Source organism: Ischnura elegans, chromosome 4 (genome assembly GCF_921293095.1).
Source record: "Ischnura elegans chromosome 4, ioIscEleg1.1, whole genome shotgun sequence".
NCBI classification, from domain to species: domain Eukaryota; kingdom Metazoa; phylum Arthropoda; class Insecta; order Odonata; family Coenagrionidae; genus Ischnura; species Ischnura elegans.
In genome coordinates this window covers 30521816-30529045 of record NC_060249.1, presented here as the reverse complement: position 1 = coordinate 30529045, position 7230 = coordinate 30521816, and the positions used below count along the sequence as shown (strand labels likewise).

The following is a 7230-nucleotide window of genomic DNA, read 5'->3' as shown; positions in this document are numbered from 1 at the left end:
AATTTTATCACTTAAAATTTGGGTTTCATTAAAAGGTTACGTTAAAATTTACTATAAGTCAAAACTAGAAAATAGTTTTGAATATTATTCTTATTTCTCTGAGGCTTTGGGGGAGGGGGTTGATCCATCCCCCTCATCCCCTCCAATAGTTACGCCACTGGGGCCCAACCATATGGAGCCTGCTTGCTCTGGTCAAATACTCATTCAAAACAATCCCACATAGCGTATTTACCAGGAATCAAATTGTTTCATGCTTCATTTGGTGGAAATGCGATATCTCTATGGTAAAATGTAAACTATAAATGGTAATTTCCACACTTAAATATGAACTATTACACTACCGACAAAATGGTTTCGGCATTCTATGTTCTCTTCAAATCAAGTGACATGACCTTGAAAATGACAATCTCGAAACCATGGTCGCTAGTGTAATATTTATATTTAAGAGTTGAAATTACAACTTTTAGTACAGAAAAGTTTCTCGGGTTTTCCACCGGTTGATGTTGTCCATGTCTCCCGACGCTTCGAGCAGCGACTTGCTGATCATCCTCAGGGGATCTTCCAAAGATTCATAGAGAGTATCTTTAATGAGTGACTTCATTCGGAACATACCACTTGCACTTTTTACTATGGATGTTCTCTGCATTTCTTCAGGGTTTTCTTCCGCGTCAGCTTGTTTATAGACAATAGTTTCGCTGGCTATCCTGCCAGCGTTTTCAGGTCGAAGGGATTCTAACTAACTAACTAACGTTGTAACATTACCATGGATGTATGATCTTAGGTTTTCCCGGCGTATCAGTTGCAGAAAAGTTTCTCGGGTTTTCCACCGTTTGATGTCGTCCATGTCTCGATCCGCGACTTGCATCCTAGTTCGGAAGATCCCCTGAGGATGATCAGCAAGTCGCGGATCAAAACGTCGGGAGACATGGACGACATCAACCGGTGGAAACCAGAGAAACTTTTCTATACCATGGATATTTACCAGGTCCTCGTCTTAAGTTGAGAGTAAACTGTGGTAGGGGGGAGGGGGTTGATGAGTGGGGAAAAATGCCCGTGGGGTCGAATGGGGATGGGTGGATGGTGGCAGGGGTGAGTGAAATACGCGGCTCCTCCCCGCCGCCGTCAGAGGACTGACTTAATAAGGCAAGACACTCCTACGCAGCTCCACTAACAACTCGCAACCCCCACTCTCTCTCTCTCTCCCCTCTCCACTCGGGTAATCCGACAGGCAAGCACACAGCGCGTAAACCGACTTGTTCCCCCACACCAATCCCCCCACAGCCATCCACGCTCCCCCCTCCTCCGCCCCGAGCCCTTTCTCGACCTCCCCCTCGTCACCATGGTTACGGATCGTTATCCCCCTTGGCGGAGAGAGGCCGAGTGTGAGGGGGACGGGAGCATTCCATTCTCTACAACCTCTCTCTCTCTCGCCCTCTGCATCTCCCTTCATCAATCACATTCGTCCCTTCCTTTTACCCTTTCCCCTCCGCAGTAGAGGTGGGATTTTCGGCTCATTTCCATGATTCGGTACATTGATTCGGTTCGCGAAATGAGTCGGTCCTTTGAACCGTTCGTAATGAGCAGTAAGAGGTAAATTTACGATTCAGTGAGATAGGGCCTAATCGGCGGATCCGGTCGCATGTTTCTAGGAAACGCATCACTTCCGGTCGATCGGCCGTATTTCGCGAAGAAGAGAGGAGCCTTGCGAAAACCCTAATCTAATCGGCCACAGCTTGGGTGAAGGCAATCTTAACATTTACAGTGTAATGATTTCATATTTAAAATAAGTATTAGGTGTGCAAATAAGTTCTCGTTGTTTGTTTAAATGAAAGTACAACTTTGTCGTGACAAATTATTATGAATGAATCATACGAAGTAGGTACCGCCCATCGCTAACTACAACTTTTCCCCATCATTCTGGCAGAGGTCAAATATTGTAAAAGTGTTCATATTTTGAGGCTATCCACGAATCAAGCCATTGGAATGGTGATACTCGTGATACTATTCCAAAAAATGGAGTAGTATCACGAGTAATGCAAAGAAATAAAAATGAAATATGTAGTTCCAAAAATGACCACTAAAATCCAAATGATGCGCTGAAATCATTATAGATGAGATAATGTATCTGTTGGTAAAGCGTAAAGTATTTTTGCATTTTTTGTGTTTATTTTTCTCCAATAGAAATCTGCGATCTACCATTTCTTTTATAGTTTGCCCTGAAAATTGCACTTGGCCACGCGGAACTCGCTCATGATTTCTGCCGTCTCTATATTCCATTCCATTCAATTATAACGGCTCTTGATAAAACTGTTGCGTTAATTCTAGCGATCTGTTGTTGATTTAAAATATTGGAAATTAAAGAAAATGCTTTAAATTTAGAGTCCTGAGAGAAATATGTAAAATAACTGAAGAGCAAAAAAAAAGAAAATGATGTGAAAGAGAGAATATTTTGTCATATTAGCGCACTCGGGCCAATTTTTAAAATTAATATGAAGTGCCCAAGTGTTTTTACGATAATGCCATTTCGAAACTTTTGGCGGTCAATTATGAAAATGTTGCATTGGTTCTTGATTTATCTTATCGATTTAAAAGAATAAAAATGTAGAAATATACTTTTTATTTTAACAATCAGATAAACGCTAAGTGAAAGTGAATTTAAATCCATTCAGTTTTGAAATAAATGGAAACTAACTCTCTTTCACTTTATTCAAAAAATGAAGTGAATATGAATAAAAAGGACAATTTTGACGATAATAATTATCCCACTTGATTGAAAACGTTTTATTATTTACAGATCATTCTGTATTGCCAGCCAAGAAGGCTCTCGTGTTTTTTTTCGTTTAGATTTAAAACTTTTTCACATAGTTTGAAATTATAAATGTCATCATTGCTGAAAGTTAAAAGTCGGTATAAAAGACGGAATAGTTGAAATAACCACTTCGTGGTTGTACTTAAAATTTAAATCTATCGAAAAATTTCTCTCCAACAAAACTAAAAAGACTAAAATAATCGTAAAGTATAAAAAACATTTTTATAAAAAAACACGTTTTAAGAAAAAGGAGAAAATAAAGGCCTACGGCTCCTTAAATTATTGAAAATTTCAAATATTATTCATAAAAAAGTTAAACTACGTCTTCGAAGAACATTTCAGATGTCAAAAACGAAAAACGTGGTGTGCATGTAAGATTAAACCCAATTGCGCTGGCAGAAAAGACTGATATACATTGACCAGCAGGTATTAATTTTAAAATATTACATGCGCATCACGTTTTTCCTTTTTGATATCTGAAATGTTATACTAAAACTTATTTTAACTTTCTCATGAATCTTATTTGAAATGTTTAATAATTCCAGGTCGTTATTATCTTTGTTTTCGTAAAACGTGTCTCTTTATAAAAATGTTATTTTTTATATTCTAATATTATTTCATATTATTTTTTCATAATTTTGCAACTGCTTATAAACGATTGAGCCGCCATATACTTGCTCACAAACCTTTCATCTCTAATAATTAAATTGTGAATCACTTATCTTCGTCATATTCCTTTTTATTACTGATTTTTTTGTTATGAATTTGTTGTATTCTCCTTCGCCAATGTTTAGTTAATATCTACCTACAATCCTACTACATATGCATTGCGTGAAGATATCGTACGCTTTTAAAGGCCATCCATTGTAATTACATTGTTTTAACATTCGATGAACGATTGGAAATGATTGTATGCATACCGCTCGCGCTCTTGACTCGTTCATTTTTAACTCGTTCATTCATGAACTGCGCAACTAACCTCCGCAGCATCTACTGCTCCCATGCTCCCTTCCCCACACCCCGACCTTGCCCGTATCCTTTCCAATCTCTCCTGATAAAACTCGTCGTGTTGAGATGTCCCCCTCCTTCCCCATGGTGTTCTGAAAAGCCACGCCGCGGCGCGCCGCTCTGTCCGCCCACCGCAACCTTCCTCTTTTTCTCTTTATCACCCTCGCTACGTCTGCGGTTATTCCTCGCCCAGCGATCGTTAAGAAGTGTATAAACGGACGGATGAATGGGCAAAGCATAGGGTGTCCACCCTCTCAAGTGGATGAATAATGGAAGTCACGGGTTTGGCGCGTCGACCCTTGCTCCATTCAAGCTGTGAAGGTGGGCTGCTTTGAACTCTCGGAACGACTACAGACACACGTACGAGACTTATTTAATTATTAAAGTATTCTACACATTAAGGTAGGTTTCCATGGATCACTTAAGAAACACCGAAAAACGCCAGGTCAGACACTTCAAACTTTTGCATAACGATCCTCTCCGAAGATACTTCTTGTGCATGAAAGCCCTCCTATGCTAACAAAATTCTCTTTCTGATGTCCTTACTGCTGTATTCGCTTTCCTATAATGTGTTATCCAAATAGTTGAACACCTCTACCTGCTCATTAGACGCCGGTTATTTTATTTTAGTATTCTACCGATTAAGGTAGGTTTCCACGAAGTACTTAAGAAGCATTCTGGGAAAATCCCATTTCTTCAAGCGCACCCCCTTCACTTCAGAATAATGCCTACCCCCTTTCATCCTATCTAAAAATCCCATTCTTTTCTTTCCTCTCCATCGTTTCCCCATAACATCCTACCCTTTTATTTCAACATAACATCCCCGCTAAGTACTCGCTCCATCCATACCTTCTGTGTCCTCCGTATCTCATCTAGAAGCTGCCTCTCCTAACCCACCATGTCCAGTACTTCGTCGTTCCTTTTCCTCTCCATCCATTTCACCTTCTCCATTCTTCTCCACACCCACATCTCGAATGCCTCCAGTCATCTCTCGTACTCTCTCCATGGTGTCCAAGTTTCCGCACCGTAGAGAGCTACACTCCAGATCAAACGCTTCACTAGCCTTCTCTTTAAACTTTTACATAACGACCCTCTCTTATGCTCCTACCTGTTCATGAGCGCCTCCTTAGCCAATGCGATTCTCTGCCTGATGTTTTTACAACTGTATCAGTTTTCCTCTGATGTGCTGCCCAAATTCTTAAGAGTGTCAAGGCAAAAACTTTTCTCACATTTTTTTTTAGTTTTGCTATCGTACTCGACCTCCATCGTGGCTCAAAAGTGAAATGAGGGTGTAAAGTATTTGAATAATAAAATCCTCTCATACCTAATTTTTACTTTTTCCAGCCTGCTATTGGTCTCCACCGTTGCGCAATTTGCATAATACCTCTAAAGAGTTGCTGATGGTAAAAGATACAATAAAAAAACAATATCGTACAAACAGAAAATTGTCATGTTTCAATTGTTTCCGTGATTTATTGCTGTTTCGTATCTTATAAATCAGTTTTCATATTGATAAAGTATATAGTTTTTCAAAAGTATCAAAAACATGACCATTCCGTTATTTATTAATATTTGTCTTGCTGCATACTACCCATCGGTCTTTTCTCATCTCCCTGTCCAATCGCGTTACATGAAAACCACAATATATTTAAAACAATGGACTGTATCAATAAATTATGCTGTATTCAGCTCTGATGTTTTGATCATAAATGCTTCCGATAACAAATACTTTGCATTTCGTTACAACAGCACATTCGTATCTCAGCAGACAATTACTTCACGATTTAAGAATATTATGAGTATGTATAGGTATAATATTAAGAGTATGTTCAATTGACTTGGGAAAAAAGTCGAATTTATAGAGTTTTGGTTGTAAAAACCAGAATCGAAAATCAACTCTGAATTAAAAATCCCTATGCTGTCCTCCATCTCTTCCCTCTGCGTTTATACAATTCTAATGAATCGTTTATTTTAGTACCAAAGATGACACAGCATATAGTAACTGGCTCGTTGGTCTAGGGGTATGATTCTCGCTTTGGGTGCGAGAGGTCCCGGGTTCAAATCCCGGACGAGCCCATAAGTATTACTTTTTCTCGAATTTGGATGGTATACGGCCATTCAACCGGTAGGGGAGGACATTCATTCTATTACATCTATTAAATTAGTGCCTTTTTTATGCCATGACCATAACCAAATAACTTTAATATTATGAATACACTGATGGTGGGTGACGAATCACAACCAATGCCTTTCGTTTTCTTTGATGAAGGAAACTACCCTATTATGAAAATCTGGAGACGAGCTACACTCGCCACTGCGCGATTTGCCATCGGAAGTTCATAGCGAGCTAGACTCGTCACCTCAGCGCAAAGGGTCAATTCAGTATGACTAATAGTAGTAGTAATTACATCCCTGGAGAAGAAATGAAACGCAACTTTGGCCAGCATAAAGATACGGACGCGGTTGAAAACCCGAGAACGATCCACCCAATCTATCTTCCGGGATAGTCTAGAATCTTTTATTAGTTTCTGATTGTGTGTATCAGCCGTCATTCATTATTGTAAGTAGAAATTATAACTGTCATTGCCATATAATTGGGAACAGTTAACTACAATAGGTTTCCAAATTTCGACAAAGTAGGATTACGTCAAGTGTTCCATAAAGTTACTGAAAACTTGTAATTGCTACGGCTTCACCTAAGCACACGAAAGAGTTTAATTTTTCATCCCATTTGTCTGGTTGTGTTTTGACCCGCCGATTGTGTGACGGCGTTTCATCATTCACCAGTAGTTCAAAAAGTGATTGACCTTCAACAACCAATCTTGTAACAACGATTGATTGATTAAAAATGTTCTCAGCTAGCCGTTGAATGGCCGCTGAAAGTATATGGACCTTCTAATTTCGAGGAAAAATAAAAACACATGGGCTGGTCCGGGATTTGAACCCGGGACCTCTCGCACCCAAAGCGAGAATCATACCCCTAGACCAACGAGCCAGTTATTATATGCTGTGTCATCTTTCGTACTGAAATAAACAATTCATTAGAATTGTATAAACGCAGAGGGAAGAGATGGAGGACAGCATAGGGATTTTTAATTCAGAGTTGACTTTCGATTCTGGTTTTTACAACCAAAACTATAAATTCGACTTTTTTCCCAAGTCAATTGAACATACGAAATCAATATTCTTAAATCGTAAAGTAATTGTCTGCTGAGATACGAATGTGCTGTTGTAACGAAATGCAAAGTATTGGTTATCGGTAGCATTTATGATCAAAACGTCAAAGCTGAATACAGCATAATTTATTGATACAGTCCATTGTTTTAAATATATTGTGGTTTTCATGTAACGCGATTGGATAGGGAGCGGAGAAAAGACCATGGGTAGTATGCAGCAAGACAAATATTAATAAA

General features: G+C 39.0%; 2 non-coding genes across 2 annotated transcripts; one reads left to right on the top strand and one right to left on the bottom strand.

Moving 5' to 3' along the window:
• The first annotated feature begins 5821 nt into the window (after positions 1–5821).
• Trnap-ugg lies at positions 5822–5893 on the top strand. Its single transcript has one exon. It is a non-coding gene; the product is annotated as a tRNA-Pro (tRNA).
• An 847-nt stretch (positions 5894–6740) lies between these two features.
• Trnap-ugg lies at positions 6741–6812 on the bottom strand. The gene has a single exon. It is a non-coding gene; the product is annotated as a tRNA-Pro (tRNA).
• Positions 6813–7230: the final 418 nt, after the last annotated feature.